This window comes from Pomacea canaliculata, linkage group LG12 (genome assembly GCF_003073045.1).
Source record: "Pomacea canaliculata isolate SZHN2017 linkage group LG12, ASM307304v1, whole genome shotgun sequence".
Classification (NCBI taxonomy): domain Eukaryota; kingdom Metazoa; phylum Mollusca; class Gastropoda; order Architaenioglossa; family Ampullariidae; genus Pomacea; species Pomacea canaliculata.
Window position 1 is genome coordinate 4,052,889 of NC_037601.1, and position 20,245 is coordinate 4,073,133.

The window sequence follows — 20,245 nt, forward strand, 5'->3', positions numbered from 1 at the left end:
GTGTGTTTCTTGCTGGGAGATATCTACCTGACCATCTAAAGGTCTTTACATGCTTCAGGGGAAGAACAACAGACAAAACACAGGGTTTGCTGACGGCCTGATGTCCAGACAAGTTGGCTGGACGGTTGGATGGATGAAAAAGCGATTTGTACATTCAGGTTGTGGGTGATTCAGTCTGTTTATCATTTCTGTAAACCACTCTGAGCAAATCCTTGAAAAAAATCGTTTATGATTAGTATTATTATCATCATCATCATCATCATCATCATCATCATCATCATCATCATCATCATCATCATCATCATCATCATCATCATCATCCTGCAAGGGTATTTTAAGTATCCATAAGACAGACAGACTAGCAGCCTGGCAGGCAAGCAGTCAATCAAACTATCAGACTGGTTAATGGAGATACCGAATGACGAACCATTGATTCCATTTTCTCCTGTTTATACTTTACGCCTAATGTCTGATTTCTCCGAAGTGTTTGCAATATGAATGACGCGGAGAGAAAGAACCATTAATAATGCAGAATGAGAAGAATATAAGCCATCATATTTTCATAACATAATATTGCTTTACTTGAAGAAACTTTTTCACCATGTAAAAGCCAAAAATATCTATCAGATAAACCTAAAAATGTTTGTATTTTTGGTGTCAGTTCTGTATTTATTTTTGAAAGCGATCCAAGCTGTTTATTATTTTAAAGTTCGTGAGGAATATTCAATCGTTGTGTAGAACTTAAGGTAAGCAAAAACATACAAAATAAACAAAATTTTAACAAAATATGTAGTGATGATAGCAAGGGGAAGGAGGAAAAAGAAAAAGAAGTAGAATGAGAAAAGATGAATAATAAAGATTTAAAAGTCCTTCTTAACCAAATCATCAAACCTCCTAAAGACTCCTAAGTCCCGCTGTCTAAGAAAATGTATCGGCAAACAGTGGTGATGGACACTGCCAGAGCTTCCATCTTTGACCTCTGCTCTTCTAACACTTCTCACCAAGATGAAGCAGAACTTTTGTCTGCGAGAAAATGGTGAGAAGGATGAGGAAAAAAAAGAGACAAAACATCAACTTTGACAAAGTCTACTCACCCCTTAAATCTCTCATTCATTCAGCTTATATATAATATTATATATAATAAATCAAGCAGACAGTGACGATGTATTGTCTTGATATTCATGTATATCCACACCCTTTGTGGGATTCTGATTACACTTGTCCAGACTATTCCTTTCATGTACAGGAAGATTAAGTATATGTTTGGTTGGGGTATTATTCTTTAAGACATCTTTTTTTAAAGTTTATTTTACTTTACAAATTTTTGTTGTTAAAGTTTACTTATTGCTCTACACTAAACCAAAAAAAAATTGCTATGCAAAAACAATTTTTGTCAAGACTATAAAAGTGAAAGATTGAATTTTAAAGACAAATGGAGGAGAGAAAAGCGAGGCAGACATGAAAATGAGAGTTGGGGAGAGATAGAGAGCCAAAGACAGATGGAGCTGGAGAGAGAGAGTGTGTGTGTGGCAGCCGACAGCACTTACTTCTCTCTAGAAACAGTCTGTAATATCTCACCCATTCCTTTTGATCTTGCCCGCAGGCGTATCGAGGGCTGACAGCTGACATCTGCATGTGTGAATATTACAGATAGACACAGTGTGTCAGTGTGTGAGTATTTGTCTTCATTTTAGACGGCACCGATGACAAAAGGAAGGAGGAGGAAGAGATGGACAGAGAGGAACCAAATCAACAGTTATCTTCCCTAAATCGAGGGTTGGTGGTGCTGGTGTGTGTGAAGAGAGAGAGAACTGAATGAATCCATTCAATTCATAACCAGTCTAAGTATAAACGGCCACATCACAGATCATGTCATCACAGACACTCACAGGACCGTCAAAAGCAGTTGCTACGTGACAAACCCGTGACAAAACCGTGACTCCACTTTCTCACCTACCGACCTGCAACAAGCCGGCAATACCTCCACGCCCGTTGCCATGGCGCTGGGACTGCCACCATGGCCAGGGAAGAGGCTAAGACAGCCAAAAAGTGTGTTTGCTGTGCCCGTCATTGTTTCTTGTGGCCACCGCGTACCCAGAGCGCGTCGGAGGCTGTGGGCGGGTGCGTATAAAGTCCGGCCATCTTACCGCCGGCGCTCCGTTCATTGGCTGTTCGTCGGAGTAACCCTCGCTTGATGCCGTCGTGAGGACCCCCCGACTCCACTGCTGCGGGATGTGGTGACCGTTGCCCACGAGCTATCGTTGGCTTGCGAAAGGTGGAATTTTCTCCGCTTTTAGTGGCTTTGTTTTGTTCAGGCTTCCGGGCAGCAAATGGGTTTTCTCGCTGTGCAGACTTATCCAAAGCCAAGAGCGCTACGTCAGCGCCATCTGGAAGGGGATTGCACACGTTTCCCTTGATTGCCAGGCTGCCTACCCGTGCATACTTTCGTAGCATAAGGGACTGCTGATAGGTAAGTATTTGCTTACTCTTCATGAATGTTTTTGTCTTTATGGATGTGCATAAACTTCACAAACCATGAAATTCATGCAGGAAGGAGTTTTACTTCTTCTTTCATTTTAATTAATATTGAACACACTCTTCAAAAACAGCAACATTAAACATAAAGGCAAATTTTCAACTCCAATGCGCTTGCATGCATACTCTGTGTGTGTTCATCAGCTGAGGGGCTGCTACTTATAATCTGGAGCTGTATAAGAATTATTATTTAAATAACACAAAAATATAAACCAGCAACAATTAAGGCATATTAAACAGAGTTCTGCAAAGATTTTTTCGAAAAATAAACCGCGGAAAAGCGATTGCAGAACTAACGGTTATAAAGTTGATTTTGATACTAATTAACCAATTTTATAAATTAATCAATATGAATTAAGTATGGGTTTTCACGACTTATCTACGTGTGATTACATTCCTGTCTTCCAAAAGTACAACGAAGAATGACATTACAATACAGTTCACGGTGTCGAGTTTGGGAACATTCCTTTCCTTTGGTTATCACTGATTCCCCCCCCCCCCTCCCCACACTTCTCTTTTCTCTGTCTTCTTCTTTCTCATCGACGTTGCAGGGGGTCTGGTACATAGGGATGGGCGATGAAAGTAGATACCGCATGTTGCAAAAATGAGGGGTGGAGGTAAAGTGCAGGTGTGCAGAAGGGTAAGTCGTTCAGAGCTGGCAGGTGGAATCTGATTTTCTTTGATGCACACATTTGCGAGCGATAATTCTCTCATCTGTCTCTCTCTCTCATTTCTCCTTATATCTCCCTCTCTGTATCTCTCTCTTTTCTTTCTGTCCTGCTTTCTTCCACGCTCTCTCTACCTCGCTGAATAATTTTCTCCCACCTCCTTCTTCTTCTTCCTTTTTTTGTGTTTGTTTGTTTGATGTGTGTGCATTATGAAGTAATGGAGTCGAGATTAATGGAGCACGTGCAGAACGAACGCCGCTACTTCTACAGCTACAATTCTCACCACCGACTCACACAAAAGGGAAGAAATAAATCGCTGTAGACGAAATTGTGAAGATTGTGATGTGCTGGAGAAAGTCTCAATATGAAACTGTGCTGTTTCCACCCTCGGGCAATGGAGAAAGACGACGAATGTTCACGAACACCTCAGGTGTCAGGAGTCAAACAGCGAGCATCCTCCGAGTGGCACAGAGTGGTTCTGTCTTCTGACTTCAGGTAGTGTCCCTCCACATGCATGTAGCTAATTTGTTATTTGCTGGTTGTAATTAGTGCCTGACACACTTTTATACTGTGAGTCCTTTGGCTGTACAGTCAGCGCAGACTGGAGGAAAGAAGTCTCTCTGAAGCTTAACCCGTCACGTACTTATTTCAGGATTTCTCTGGGGATTTCGGAAGGAATGATTCTACTTGTACACTTGCTCCGTTTTCTTTCTTCTTTGTGTTCATGGTTGTTTGTTTGTTTGTTTGGTTGGTTGGTTGGTTGGTTGGTTGGTTGTTTTGTTGGTTTGTTTGTTGGTTTGTTTGTTTGTTTGTTTGTTGGTTTGTTTGTTTGCTTGCTTGCTTGCTTGCTTGTTTGTTTGTTTGTTTGTTTGTTTGTTTGTTTGTTTGTTTGTTTGTTTGTTTGTTTGGTTGGTTGGTTGGTTGGTTTGTTGGTTTGTTTGTTGGTTTGTTTGTTTTGAGGATTTGACGGAAGACACCAGTTCTACTTTTTAAAGTCTCTTTCTCAGGGCATATCAGTAGCTGTCACATCAGAGCTCAGAATAAAATCTTTCGTATTTGTCAATTACTATTCTGTAATATATTTCAACATATCTGTTATACACAATTAAACCACAAACAAATAACAACCATGCCTAGCTAGTACCTATGTGTAATCAATCTTTCTACTGCTTTATCAAGTATACTTTGGTCATCCCCCTCAGCACCCACAGCCCGACTAAAACATTATTTGCATCATGTGAATTTAGCTGAGTTTGCTGACCTGTGGACATGTCAAAAGTTTCCAATCTTCTCGCTTCTAGCTCGATAATAGATATCTCAGCAAAAACTCTGTCTACAAAAACCTGCGTGCATTTATTTCTGAAAACACCTTTGACACTAGAATAAAAATGATCTTTTTATCCTTTTCCGGGGGACAAGAACCATTATCTTTACAATGAATTATTTTTTACATAACGTACTTAAGCTTCTTTCACTTTTACTTTTTTCCTTTTAAGTCCACATCCGGTCTCTCCAGAGCCTGAGGATCTGCTTCTGTGACCTTTGGTATCTGATGAAGGAAGCTGTGGTTTTGTCTGTATCGGGAAGACAGGCAGAAGTGAGCTGCAATGCTAGGGATTATGGGAAAGTAAATGAAAGAAGAATGAAGTACGATGGCAGGATTAATGAGGAAAGAATAACAAAGTACTCGGATAAAAATGGTTTTTATTCTGCTGGCAAAAATGTCTTCCACAAGACAGACGTGGATATAAGCAGAGTCTGGGGGTGGAAACGATTTTCTCAGGTTCCAAATGCACATCTGCAAAAACTGGAAGAAACGAAAGCCGCAGGAAGCTGACACAATGCAGTGCATCAAGAACAGGAATTTATCACAGAATCTGTTCTTTTCTTAGGCATCTGTCTCGCAATTTCTAATACTTTGAAATGAATCGACTTACACCTACAAACATATTGTAAAGACATAAAAGTCTGGACAGTTTTTGAGACTTTTTTCTTCTTTCTTTCTCTCTCTCTCTCTGTTTTTTAAACATATATTTTCTCTGTGAAATGTTCAAATTTATTTCAAGCATGGTTTACAAGATGGCAGTGTTGGTGAGTACGGTTTAGTAGGCCTGCTCGGTGAATAGTCGACTGTCAGCAACAGGGTGCCGGATGTCGGGTGGGAGGGCCATTCTGCCAAACAGCCTTGGGGGCAACATCCACCTGTCTGGGCTCGGCGAAGATCAAAGCACGCACTTAATTAAAGTGTCGTACCTTGAGTCAGTTCTCTCCCCCAAATCTCTCTTTTTCTCTCTTCCCTTCTCTCTTTATTTCTCTCTCTCTTTCTCTCTTTCGTTCTTTCTCTCTTTCCTTCTCTCTTTCCTTCTCTCTTTCCTTCTCTCTTTCTCTTTCGTTCTTTCTTTCTCTCTCTTTCTGCTCTCTTTCTCTCTTTCTTTCTCTCTCTCTCCTTTTCTCTCTTTCTCTCTCTTTCTCTTTCTCCCAGTCTGGTACTCCTGTCCGGTCCTCTGACCTTCTATCATTTTATTTTTAGGTGATAAAGCTACACTCCACAGGTATCTGTGTTAAATATTTTGGCATCTCACTCTACAACAAAATGATTGCATCTGGCGGTTAGCTGTTGCGTGCGTGCATCTTGCTGCCTGGCTTAGTTGGTGGCTAGCTGACTGTGAAAAATAGAATGGAGAAAGAGAAGGTGACGGATTCTTCCTTTTCTTCTCTTCCATCTCGGGCTGCACACGTGTCACGTGGGATGTTGCTGTTTTGTGGCAAATCTCCGCAATTTATTCCCGTGACGACTGTACAGGCCCGGAGCCATGCGCTGAAGCAGATTGGCCTGCGCACGACAGAGCCATCAGCGTGAGTGGCGCTCACCCTCGACAGCCACGTGCAGGTCGCCCCCTGGGGCCGCACTCACGATGTCGGAGTAACATTATCCCAGACTTAGCTATGGATCAGCTGCATTACAGGGGACTGTGATTGGAAACGGGAACAGACTTAGATGGTTAATGATGAGGTAGAGGTTGTCTTGCTTGCGATCCTAAGTTTTGTGCTGTAGACGACCTGACAGAGTTGTGGAGTAGGTAAACAAACCACGGGGTAGCAAGGCTACTTCTGCTTCGTAACTACAGTTCCAGAAGGTTCCAGGGTGGTAAAATGAGGGAATAGTGCCTCTTTTCTAAGAGATTTAACGTAAATCTTCTTCGGCTCCTAGACATGGCGGCGATTCCGAAGCTCGGTACTCGCTTTTCTCACGACAGATAACCACAAGGCTCTCGTGAATGAAAAGGATTTATACGTCTGAGCTTCTGATGCTGGGTACAGCCAGATTCAGCTACGATGAACTGTCTGGAGTATGTAACCACTCTTGTTGCTGGGCTGAATAATATCGAATATATAATTGCCTATAATGTTGACAAAATTGTACAGTCCATTTTGGTTGAAGTGTGGACCATTCTTTGCCAAATTGCCGAGCCTAGAAATAGATCGCCCAAAGACAGAGCGTGCTTAAAACTCGTTACAGTTGAGGAAGATGGATTTTCGGCTGAACTGTAAGGAATTAAACTGGTACAATCCATCAGCCAGTCTTTGGCAGTGTTTTCGGAGGCTGGGTTAAAGGGGCAGAGTTACTCTGGAGGTTCAACTTTGTGAACCCGTTGACCCGTACCAGAATGTTCATGTCAACGACAAAGGACATAGGTCTGCTTCTCAGTCTTCAGTTCATCATCTCGTCTACCCTGTTATCTTCGATAACGATTGGGAGGGTTGGGTGCATTCATCGAACGCATTAACCGTGGAATGTGCCTGTCAGCTGCCTCCACCTTCTATGAATGGATACAATGCTTTTGATTCTTTGCACGTTTTTCTCCGCTCGGCCCTCAGATAGCACTTCACCCCCGCTCTTTCAGTCTCTGCGGATTTTTTTTAAACATTGAATTTTCTGTTCACATCCTTGTATTCAAATTTACTCATCGGTAGAGTTCGATCTGGATTAAGGCTTTATTCGGGAAGCGTTGGGCGTGAAGAAGCGAATGAATTGAAATAGTTCTTCACTCAGTTTCTTGAGATTTTTCGCTCCATGTTAAGTGAGAAGTAGTACTGAGAATGTTTATGAAGCAGACAAAAAGTATGTTTGTTTATGACTGAGTAAGTGAGTGAGTGAGCGAGCTACACCGAGAATTCCGATCTTTCTGCTATAAGTTCTGCTGATCACTAAGCAATATACAATGGACCATTTATTACAGTTTATTTTTCTCAAGAGACAGCAAAACATCGCATGTAACCTCCTGGGATTCAGGGCAGGGGCTCAACTCTTGCATCCTGATAGAGAAGCATGTTCAACATCAGCGGGACTCCCAACTTTATGTACTTTAAACAAGCTTTTAACAGAGTCTGGCACACGGAGTGATAGCATGTGATGCAAATATTCAACATCAAAGAAGCTGTCGTCCAAGTCATCAAAAGATAGCTTAATGAGAGTTGTATTGATGGATAGCCAAACGGAACCCTTTGTTACAGGAGAGGAGGCGTATGTCAAAGGTCATCCTATCACCGGTGCTGTTCCACATCTTGGAAAACATTATTTGTGAAAACCTCTACGACCTTCACAACTCCATTTTCATCGGCGGAAGTCCAATTTGCCTTTTAAAACTGACTCTACGCTGAAAATCCAGCACAGAACTGTATTTTGTTTTTCCATTTATTTGAACAAAATGTTCTTTTAGCTTTCTTTTTAATCAAGATGAAAGCCTTGACATTTCCTACCCAATCTTGAGTCCTTGGTTCCATATACCCTGTAGACTGTCTTTCATCGTTTTTTTGTTCACAGTAGTCCTTAATGTACCTACCTTGTCTGCTTGGTTTGTAATCTTAGCTTATCCTTGAGGTTTAATTTCAGTGAGTATTTTACAGCTCGTGTTGTGGTATTTCTAGTACAGGGGTAGTATCAGCTACAACTGTATACAAGCTGATGTTTACACAAACAATTCTTCTAATCTCGAATAGGTGGACTTTTGATAACAGCTTTTTGTTTGGGCTTTTAAAAATTTTTTTCTTTGGTTTTTTTTTTTGTTTTGTTTTGTTTTGTTGTTTTTTTTTGGTTTTTTTTTTGTTTTTTGTTTGTTTGTTTTTGCTTAGTTTTTTGGTTTTGGTTTGTTTTGGTTTTTTTTTAATTGGTTTTTAAGATGTGGGGGTAGAGTCGAAAAAAGTGCGACGTTGTCAAAGGATCCTTGTATCATGCTTATTTATATTTGTATCAGCACACAAGACAACCTGTTGGTCACCGGCAGGACACCAAAACTAATGTAATGAAAAATTCCTAACGATACCATCTGCAGGTTTGCTTACCCAGACATAGGTTCTTGTACATCCAACCCCGACATCCAGAATTAGATTCCGCCCATTTCGACCAGTTCAGAAGATATCGTCTGCATCCCTCTCTCCAGCTCTTTTTCCTTTGTTGGATTATTTCCCTTGTGAGTTTGGATAGCATGCATGTCATGGCATGCAAATAATTTCTAAAAGCTACTTTTTCACTTTTGATTTCGTCGCCTTTGTTTTCTCGTCAAGTGTCAAACTGCTTTCACTTTTATTCGTCAACCTTTGTTTTTCGGACAACAAGCGCGAAGTTTACTTCACACTTAGTAAAAATGTTCTCAAGTCTGTAACAGCAGAAACAGGACCATTGATGGTGACTCGTCCTCAGATAGTTATCCCCAGCAACAGATGTGGTTGTAGCATTTTTATTTTTTCATTAACTTATTAACAAAAAATATATCGTTTTTTAACTATCCCCAAACCACTCAGTCCCACTCCTCCTTCCTCCACTGATATTTTCTTTTATTATTTGTCCTAGTCGCAAGTTTGAGCTCGCAGCTATGCTGCTGACAACGGCGTATCCCTGAAGATGGTTATTTACTGCCACGTGCAACATTGTCATGAAGAATTTTTTTTTTTTTTTGTTGTCTTCTTCAATTAGCGCCAGGCTACTCCAGGAGGAGACGCCAAAATAGTTTTCTTGAAATCGACCTTTTCTGCTCCCACTGTAAATCACATTAGCAATTTTCCGCACCTTGGCCCGCCTGAGACAAAAACTCCATTGCTCTTTTTATGTAGCATGTCCTCTTGAGACTAAATCAAACTGCTTCTGATTAAAGTCCGCCTAGTGGCTTCTGTTTCCTAGGAGAAATCACTACCGTGATGGGGAAAGTTCTTTGGGGGCAGAGGTGAATGAAGTTAATTTTTTGGCGAAACCAGGATTGCTTTGCTAAACTATGGGTGTTCTGCTAAGCTGACATTTTAATTATTACGACTGATGAAGTGGTGGTGGTGGTGGTGGTTGGTGGTTGGTGGTAGGGGTGGTGGTGGAGGGGGTTGTGGTGGTGGTTACATACGTATGCGCACGGCGTAGAAGTCCCTTTCTTGTGCGACAGAGGCGGGTATGTTCATTGTGGTACCCAATCGGAGGTCCAAGGACTGACAGGTCTTGGAGTAGGTTACACGCTTGAGCTGCACACCAAGTACATCCGAGACACAGTTGCCCTAGGGTCTGTAACTTCAGATCCAAGTTTTCTTTCATCGTCATTTTATCTGTTTATGCTCATCAAGATATCAGATATTGCGAAGTCGGGCTTCATCGCACAAAACATTCATTTTCAACAGTCCAGGTAGTCCATTGTAAACACATGTTCTTTGATCGTGATAGAATGATTTGCTTCGGCACTTTCTGTAGACAATACGACAGGCTGGCACGAACCTGAGTAATGTGATAAATGTGACTATCAAGTTAATTAATGGCAGAAATAAATTAGGTCCCTGGAGTAAAAGAAAATGAAAGACCAACGAAGGACTTAAACGTAATTGTAGTCATTGGATACAAGAAGAATTCTTCTGCAAACGAGTTTCGGCACTCAGTGTTCTGCACTAAATGTTATGGATTCAGTGTTCTGCACGAAGTTTCTGTCCAGAGTGTTTCCCTCTCAGTTTCAAAAATAATTAGCGGCAGAACAGCATTTTGTTGTCCATGAGACAAGATAATGGTCGAAGCACCCTTTACTCCTTGAGTCAAAATCCGACTGAATCACAAGTAAATGTTTCAGATAGACTACTAAAGAAGATCGCTAAATTTCTTTGCTACTGTCTCTTTATGTTGGACTGTCGCAAAAACAAACAAGTAAGCTGAATTACACCAAAGGACAAAGAGAAAAGACACGCTTTATTAAAAAAAAAAAGCAAGTAGCACATAAAATGTAAGACCAAACATCTACATTGCAAAATACCACAGCATTAAAATAAGTCAGTAAATTGCAAATCTCAGCCATACTCTAAGAGCACCATTAAAGAATTACTTTGAAGACGACTGGTGTTATAGTGGCTGAAAGAGCACCATGTTCGCTCTCACTGCAATGGCCATGCTTTTTCCCTGAAATCCCATTATCGCAGTGGGTAGAATGTGATACTACAAAAGAAGACTGCGCAGAACTTTCCAATAAACTACTGGAGTCGCCTCAGTGGAACCAGAGACACGACTGCGGACAAGGGAAACTGGGAAACAAAAGTTCCGAAGGACGGAAAACGCCCAGGGATTTCATTTCCCTGATCAAGTGATAGACACCCGAGACACCCCGGGATTTTATTTCTTCCGAAAGATTGGAGGCTGATGAAGTTCTGCGGGCCTGCCGTTGCCCCTAGTGTCCAAATGAAAGACACTGAATAGGATTCATCTCGAACGCTTTGAGTTACGGAGATCAAGGAGCAGTATGCTGCTCACCAAACAAATACAGTACACCAGAATAGGAGCAAAGAATGGGAATGAGACAGGCCAACAAATTTGCAGCTCGACACCATCTGAAGTTAGTTCTCTCAGAGTCACAAGAAATGTGTCCTTGTTTTTGTCTTCGATGAGTTTCCTAATAAGACAGAGGTTGAAGTATATAAGAACCAAAGAAAGTAGGTGAAACAAATCTTTTGCTGAAGAGTGAGGTAGAGAAGAGAAAAAGATGATAGGGAAGGATAAGAAGACAGAGAGACAAAATAATTTTTTTCAAATGATGTTGACTATAGATGTCGATGTCCACAGTTTTACTTCAACGATTCTGTATGTGGAGCCCTCTCCTTTACGGGAAGCAAAAGTGCAGAGGCATCTGTCATAAAACATTGGTGTCGCCACTGGCAAGACCCATAATCACATCGCTTTGACGACCTGCAAATGGAGTGACGTGGCATGAAAGCCCGGGATAATTGCAGGAGCAAACCCTCTGGCTGCCCGTTCACCGGGACCACGGGGGCCATCTTCAGTGTAAATGCTACTCTTTCACTCCAGCCTCAGATGGCTGCCACGCGCTGGGTCTGTCCCCACAAAAGCCCCACAAGATCGAATTTACAGCTGTCTCACCCTCCAAAATATTGTTTATCGACGGATTTTCCTTGCTGACGTCTTCCTGTACACAAGGAGAGATGTTGACTGGAATCGTAAAGACTTGCATTGTGTTCATTGCCATGTCCTCGAGCCCCTGGGAGGACAACAATCGTTACGGGTTCTCGTTTGAATAATTTTAATTTCTTCGTAGGTACCAAGACAGATCAGCTTTCCTGACCATCATCTCACTTTAATAATTTTTTATTAAATTTTTATTAAATATGATTATCACTGTCATGTTATGACAACGAACAGCTTTGACAATATTCAATAATGCCGTCACTAGTAATTTTGTCTCACATCTCCTGGTATGAAATTCAGTTCCTTATTATGTATTAGTATGTGTATCTAGGAGTATTGTAAGGACAGCTCTTTCCCAGACACACTCCATCAACAGCAGACACTTTACACCTCACATAACTGCGCACCTACATGTTGGCTTTAAAGACAGGTGTACACTCCAGACAGGTTGGGTCGATGCCAGACACTCACATCACAGAAACCTCATCCAGCATGAAGCCAGTCTTCGATTGAAGACAGTTTGTGTGTTGGAACTCTCTGAACCCGTGATTTCTTTGTAGATACCGATACAGAGAAGCTAAACATCATGGAAGAGCAGCCACCTTCATCGTGAAAGATTGACAGATTTCTGTACCAGTTCTCTTCAGCTATTATTTTTATGTGGGTTTCGAGGAAAACTTCTGTAGTTTTATTTTAAAAAATAGTACCAAAGGCAAACGAAATTGCCTTTTTTTCAATTTAAGCTCACCCGTGCATCTGTGAGGCTTTATAAATTGTCAATATCACGCTAACCATAATTTAAATGAAAAAGACATGAAGAAAAATGAAAAAACAAAACATTTGGAAAGAGACGAAAACATGAAAAAATCTGAATTTTTTTCCACCGATCTTCTGATAATATACTACCAACTGTCTTCATTTTTATATTGATTTTTTTAATCTGATGTCTTATGTTGTTGTTTTTCTAATTCTTTGAGACTTAGAACCGAGGGAACGGCCTGTCCTCAGTCTCTTTTAAGATCGTAGTATTATGGAATTGATATTTGGAGATTAGTCCTTTTTTACACGAAAAAAATCACATCGCAATACTATGACTACTGCCGTAAAAGAAAATTCACTGGTAACTAAGACTGGGAAAGACATGATTCTAAACAAGGACATAAATCCTGTTGTTTCATATTATCTTTATCAAAATGTGCTTTCTCCCTGATGGTCATGATGTTCTGAACCAAAGGAACTGGGATTTTTTTTTCCAAGATTATTCCAGTGACGTGCTCTCGAGGTCAGTAAATAACTCTTCTCATCCATACCAATGCAGACGATGGAAAATTTGCGATTTTTTTTTCAATTCCGTTTTCATGCGGCGAATCATTAGAAATCGTGCATCAACGCTGACAAGTTTCATTTGAAACAATTTTACTGCAGCGTCACAGTGACAGCTTAAATTAGGGGAGCTAAGACAGTCACCTCATGCGGAGTTGTCGCCCTGACGCCAAACAGCTAAATCAAATATCAGTTAAATAATGTCAAAATGTAGGGCTCGTGAAGTGTGAGGTAATGCGGCACTCGTGTGTGGAGGTGGAAGTTCTGTGTCATCTTTAATGACATTACATTGGCCGAAATCGAAACTGAAAAATATAAAAGGGGAGATAATTAAACGCCTTCCTACACGTAAACATGTTTCACCTAACAGCGAAGGAACACCCTTCTTCAATCTTTGTTAAAAGCTTACTAGCCCAATAATAATAATAATAATAATAATAATAATAATAATAATAATAAAAGAAAATTTGTAAAGCGCTTACACTCCTAAGGAGCAAGCTGTATTGATTCCAGCGTCTGAGGTTCACAGCTGCTACATGACCAGAACTCTACAGCTGGACAGCTGCAATCGGATCTGGTTTAACAGTGAACTGGGAGCCTGCAAAACACCTGCCAGGCCGAAAAAACAAACAAAACAAAAAAGGTTTATAGACATAAAAAGGAAAACCCAGTTAGTTTGTATTCCTCGAGGGATTGTCAGAATTTGCAAAAGTGTGGCTTTCATTCTCTAACATATATATATATATTTTGCAAGGATATAAAGTTACAAAACTTGCTTTAACGGAATGTTCATCTGTCAGTCTCCGTTAATGGAATATTCCTCTGCTTGTAATTCAAGTCTCATAAATAAATTAGACACGAATTGTTAACAGTCTTCCGTACCTTCTGGGATGTTTGCTTTCAGAAGCTGTGATAAGCAGAGATGAAAGACTATAATGGCACAATGCATGACCATTGAGCAGGTAGCATGATGGCTAACAAGTCTTTTTCAAACTAAGAATAGATAGATAATAGCATCAGGCTCACATTACAAGAGGTAGACTGTCATGTCTGCACTGACATGTCAGGAAAAAACAAGCGAGTTAGATATGTTTGATGATGGAGATAAGCATCAGATTCCCAGAAGTTTGCTGGTGTTCCCGAAATGAAAGGTTTGGAAGATACAGACTGTGGAGATGTTGTGAAGATATACACTGTGTGATGTATGTCTCTAGATGAATGCGATATCTTACATACAATACTGTCTGTCTTATTAACAAAACTGTGTGCCTCTTATAAACAATGTTTGTCTGTTTTAGACAATGTTGCGTGTCTCCAATACAATCCTTTGTTTCATCTTTGTCTTTACATGCTGTACAACTTTAGTTATCTGACATCCCTACAGAAAACCTGAAAAAATTATCGTATTTTAAAACTTCTAAATGGCAGAGATAGTTTAAAAATGAAATAATAAAAGTTCATTCTGAAACGCACCAACGAAAACTGGAACATTTGAAAGTGTTAAAAATGTTTCAAGAAACTAAAGAAGAAAAAACGAAGAACGAAAATTTGAATTGTCTGGCAGACTAATTGGCTTCAGCGAATGGAAATATAATTTCAATAGACTTAGAGAAAAAAATGTTTACTTTTTCGGCAGCTTTCTTTAAGCCCCAGGAGTTCCACAGCAAGAAATTATCTCTTGCACAAAGATTTATTCAACATTTTGGAAAGTCTATGATGCTTCCCCTCCTCCTCTTCTCCCCCACATAATATTTTCTGCTTTCTTTGTCTCATGTCCTTTTCTTATTTTGTTTCTATTGTCTATATGTCTATTCGTGCCTTCGTGTCTTCCTACGTTTGTCTGTTTTTCTCTTTCTTTAAAATCTTTTGACACTCAAATTGCATCTTTGTTGTTGTGCACTTCTGAAATTCGGAGGCTAAACCTAATCTTGTGTAGCTTTTTGAAGATTAGAGAAAGATTGAGCGATGCTTTCTGTCAGGAGTGGTAAACAAGTCAGGAAAATACTTCCCACTCTAATGTTGTAAAATCTGTTTGAAGTAAGATGCTATGTAAGAAAGGCCTATTCTCGATTTAGAATAAGTTCCAGAAATCAATTCCCATGGGAACCGTTTTGTTTAGTATGAGGTAGCAGGACATTATCCATTTTCCAAGATGCTTTAGAGGATGAAACCATGTCTCACTTTTTGCCCTGACATGATGCTGGTCAGCATGACATGAAACAATTGTTCTGCTGCACAAATAAAAAGAAAATTATTCTGTTTGATCTTTTTGCATTTATGATTCTGAAAACGGAGATTGGTATTAACTGGCCAGTGACCTTTGCTGCTTTGCTGGCCTATGGCTACAAAAAATATGAAGGTATATGTTACAAATTACTGAAGTGTAAAATAGTTGCATGAGTTCTGGGTGGACATTGAAAGACAAAAGTTTTCGCTAAAGGCAGCTATACATTTTATTGACATCGTGAGGTGTCCAGAGGAGTTTATCGTTGATAGTTATACGTAAACATTTGTAATTGTCTACTCTTGTGACGACCTCACATTTAATGAGAGTACAATCCCTCGGGGAGCATCAGTACTGGTGTACATAGTATCAGAAATGGCATTACTAGAAATTCTTATAAATTGAGGTTTGTTGGTCAGATAGTTTAAGATCCACAAGGAAGTTTTTGCATCAGATCAATCCGTTTTTAAACAAGCAAACTAATTATATGTATATGTATAAAGTTTTTGTGTTGGAGTGAAAATGTGTGATTGGTGGAAAGGGTATTTAAGGTGGGGTGAAATTTGTACATACCACCCAAGTCTTGTTCGCTGGCCAATGGCACTGAGAATGTTTTCTCTATTATCGTGTAATGATTCTTCATCTATAATGTTGAGGTTTAGGGTAATGTTGCATGAGTATGGGTCTTGTATGTGTGTGAATATATTCCTAAATGTTGTGTTTTGAATCAAACTATATTTTTCTCAATGTCTCTCTCTACCTCTCACAGATCAGTCTTTCATACTTCTCCCAAATGTTTACCACTGTCTTGTTTTTCTGTGCATGTCAAGCGGTAAACAACCCTCCCCCCTCCCTTCTTCCGATTCACTCAATAATCGACAGCCCTTCAACTTCAAATCCCTTCATTTCCATAAATGTCTCCTTTTTTATGAATTCCGCAGTCGGATGTAATGTAGTTTTACTTGTGAACACTCTCTCTTTGATCTGTCGATATCCGGCATTTCCTTCCTAATACACAAACACGCACACACACACACAAACACAAACACCCGCGCGCATGCAAATACGCACATGTATCTTGGAGGTGTATTTAAATTGTTCAGCGGTTCCTTGTCAGTGGTTCTCTCAGGATTTCCTACACTACATGTGAGTTGTGTTCTCACTCTCTCTCTTTCTGTGATGTGGATGCATACCTGTTCGTGTGTTGTATGTGTATTGTGTGTATGAATGTGTTTGTGTATGGAGAGAGTAGTGCTCACTCCCCTAATTAAATTCTATTGTTGTTGTTGTTGTTGTTGTTATTATTATTATTATTATTATTATTATTATATTATTATTATTATTATTATTATTATTATTATTATTATTATTATTATTATTATTATTATTACAAAGGGAAATAAATTGTACGTAGAGAGTGTCCCTACAACTCTCCAAGCTGTCCACCCACCATCTCCTCCATCTCTCATCCATCCCCAGCGGAGGCAGGAAAGAGGGAACCTGCCCTGGCCGCTGACAGCCACTATCAGTTTGATCGAGAAAGCAGCAAGGATGGAGCCGGGGCACATCGGAAATCACCTCTTCACGACCTTCCTATCCCGTCAGCCTTTGCGTGACGAGAAATACAAACGTGGGGCCTGGCTGCTGGTAACCTGCTCATTAACATTGGATATCAGCTGCCACGTGACTTCAGCTCCTGGGGTCGAGAAACAGCGGAGGCTGGAAGAGAGGTCAAGAGGTTGTGGCCATGCACTCATGTAGTGAGGTTCATCATCACAATCTCTTTTTTCTTTTTTCCTTCTTCTTCTACTCCATCGGCTTCCACGTCACGTCCATCCGTCTTCACTGTTGTTCACTTATGTTCAGTCGCCGACCACACAGCATTTTGTCCTGTACCCTATATTAACAGGTCTAGACAGAGTCTGCCTTGTAAGAATCGTCACAGACATCACATGACATCGAGTACATCGATTTCTGAACTTCGGCAAACTTTTCTGTGTTGTTTTTATGAATACTTTACAAAATAACAGCTAACCTAAGTCAAAAAACAGACCTTACCTGCCTTGAAAAACACTGGTCCCTGGCTTATCAAGCTGGCAAAAAATCGTTCATTTATTCCGCAAATTTATTTTATGTATCCAAAAATATTTAGGTCTTAAATCTTTTTATGCCTTTCTTGTCTAAACCTTCGTCTGACATACAGCTGACTCAGCTTCTAGATACTGAGCAAAGATCACAATAATGTCGATCTCAATAATAATAATAATAATAATAATAATAATAATAATAATAATAATAATAATAAATAATAATAATAATAATAATAATAATAATAATAAGTAGGATTTATAAGCGCATGCTCACACTCACAAGCAGCATACTGTCAGCTCTTGAGACAAGTAGGAGATCGTACCACAGTGAAGGAAGAAACCTAACTGGGGATTGGTTATGTAAATCATTAAATCATCAAACATAACCCAAGCACTCTAAGATGTTATTAAAATATCTTCCAAGTACAAATATGTGCAGTAAAAAAACTAAAGATGTTGTCTCCTCGTCTGCATCAATGGCGGGAAAGGAAGAAAAACAACATTCAAGTAAAGATCCATGGCGGTGGATCACATTTTGCTTTCCAGATAACAAAGGTAATAAGCCATTAGTAAGCTAATACGCAGAAAAATTGCCAGGGACTTTATTGACAGACTTAAAGCTTTTAATGATGGAGACGGATTTCAAACCGGATGGGCCTATTAGCCGTTGTGTATGAGGACCACCATATCGACAATAACTTGGCTGGAGGCGGGCTCGACATTGGACAGCCAGTGCAGAAAGGAAACGAAATGAAGGATTTGTTTTTTATAGGCTCGACTATCAGAGACACGTCAAAGCCTTAATCAACAACTGTCCACAAATATACTTGATAAATGGTCTCAGTCTTCCCATTGGCTGTAGCCTTGACGATGTAGAAATATCTCGTACAATCCTGATGTCTGTGGACCTTGACCTCTGCATGGTGACGTGTGCAGACCTTGTCTAGCGAACTGAAGAGAGTGTTTACTCAGAGTTAGGAAAAAGTACCTAAGAGGGATATTTACTCATTTATCAGAGAAAAAAATCTTGTGACCCAGTTCACCTCATGACTTGCGTTTTCCTTTAATTCTTGTTCGTGAAGAACAGAAGAAAAGAAGGATGGCATAAAAGATTGAAAGGAGAAAGAATGTCGAAGTGTTTTCGTCTAGGGAAAAATTAATAAGCAATAGGAGACTTCAACTTGATATAGAGGATCCAGCAGCGGAGAGGACATTCTGCCTACACCATTGTCGGCTATGGAAATGAGTGCGATGAAGTTTGTATTACGCAAGTCATGTGACTTTTCCTTCCAATGGTAGTGTTTTATATCCGACGGAAATCAAATCTTCTCTTCGAAGATGAGTTGCATGGAAGCTGTTGTAGCACAGTGCAGGGAGAAAGTGAATTAGATGAGTGATGTGTTACCTCCGAAAGGACCTATTTCGGCTAAAAGAGAAAGGAGATTATTTATTGTTGTCGTTACAGAGCGTCCTGGGATATTGTGAGCTCCCTCGTGACGCCTCGTTGATTGAGAGCAGTCCTGGGTTGGATGTGTGTGGCGATGTCATCACAGAAACCTTCATCTACAGAAAGCTGGTGCTTGAACAGAAGTTTCTGGTGCGATCTCATTCAACAGACAGGAGTAGGACATGAAGTTGTGTGGGATTGACGAACTGCCTTTAATGAATCGGGTGCTACAGGTATTTTTTGTTCGTTTTGCGCCGGTCAAAATTAGAAACGGGACTCGTAAAATCACGTGTCTATATTTAAAAGTTTGACCAGATTTTTTGGGACACATTGGTGAAATATAGCCTCTGCTGTTACCCCTTCACATCCACTTCACCCCTTTATCAGACTTATGTTTGCGATGACAGCTAAACTGCTTTATTTTTTATCTATATTACCTATCAAAACTAATCAGCAGCATTCAGTCCTACTAGTCCACCTCTTGCATACAGTTGTAACATTCAGTTCCCCACAGCCACTCATTTTAATGTTCCTTGTATGTGTTCGTCTTCCGTTCTTTTCTTTCCTTTAATATTTCACTTTTTAATCTTCGCGAAGTCTCCAGCAATGTGGCTTGCGTCAATTAGGAAATGGTTGCGATCGCAGCATTCAGAGAAAATACAACAAAACTCGAAAATACAGGCGACAAAACCAAACATCTACAGAAAAATGCCAAGAGTATGTTTGGTGTGGCGGTGTCGGCGGCCAAGGAAGACAAGTGGCAGTTGTGTATGGTTGCTGCAGGCCAGACGAGCTCCCCACTGCCATTAGCCGCCATTGTTGGCTGCCATGTAAAACCTTGTCTCACCCACCACCGCAGGCAAAGCCATTCTCAGTGCATTCTCTCTTTAATGCATCTCTGAGGATTCCAAGCCTTTGTCCTTCTTCTTCAGTCTGCTCGGTGCATCTGGCTAGAATTGTGTGTTTGTAGTTTCTTCTGCTCTGTCGCTAACTTGTGTGTTATTTCTTTAAGTACTTGTACTTTCCTGGCAATATTGATGGTCTGCCATTTTCTCAGATGTCTAGCTATGCGTGCTGATGCTTAAATTTGAAGTGCACATCGCTCTCTGTACAGGTCAATGATCATAAAAATGTGTCCGTGCACACAAGGATAGAGAGAGAGAGGATGGATAGAGCAAAGCAGGCAATGACAAATGGTAGGATTGACATTCAAGATGGAGTTTTTTTTATTTGCATTAATGCCATCGTGTCAGTAGGTGCAAATGTGTGTACATGAGAATAGATGCATCGTATGGTCATATATCCTTATGGCTCTCTGTGTGTATGTGTATATGTTTATGTATGTGTATGTGTTTATGTATGTGTATGTGTATGTGTTTATGTTTATGTGTGTATGTGTATGTGTATGTGTATGTGTATGTGTATGTGTATGTGTATGTGTATGTGTATGTGTATGTGTATGTGTATGTTATGTGTATGGTGGTATGTGGATTGCACACACCACACAACACAACATTGAAGGGG

At 40.2% G+C, this 20,245-nt stretch overlaps 1 protein-coding gene across 1 annotated transcript in view; it reads left to right on the forward strand.

The window, feature by feature from the left end:
- The first annotated feature begins 1,615 nt into the window (after nucleotides 1-1,615).
- LOC112553330 (FMRFamide receptor-like) overlaps nucleotides 1,616-20,245 on the forward strand; it is a 32,984-nt gene continuing 14,354 nt past the window's right edge. The window contains exon 1 of the mRNA XM_025220464.1: nucleotides 1,616-2,470. The gene's annotated coding sequence lies outside the window, so the exon portion shown is untranslated. The remainder of the gene's footprint in view (nucleotides 2,471-20,245) is intronic.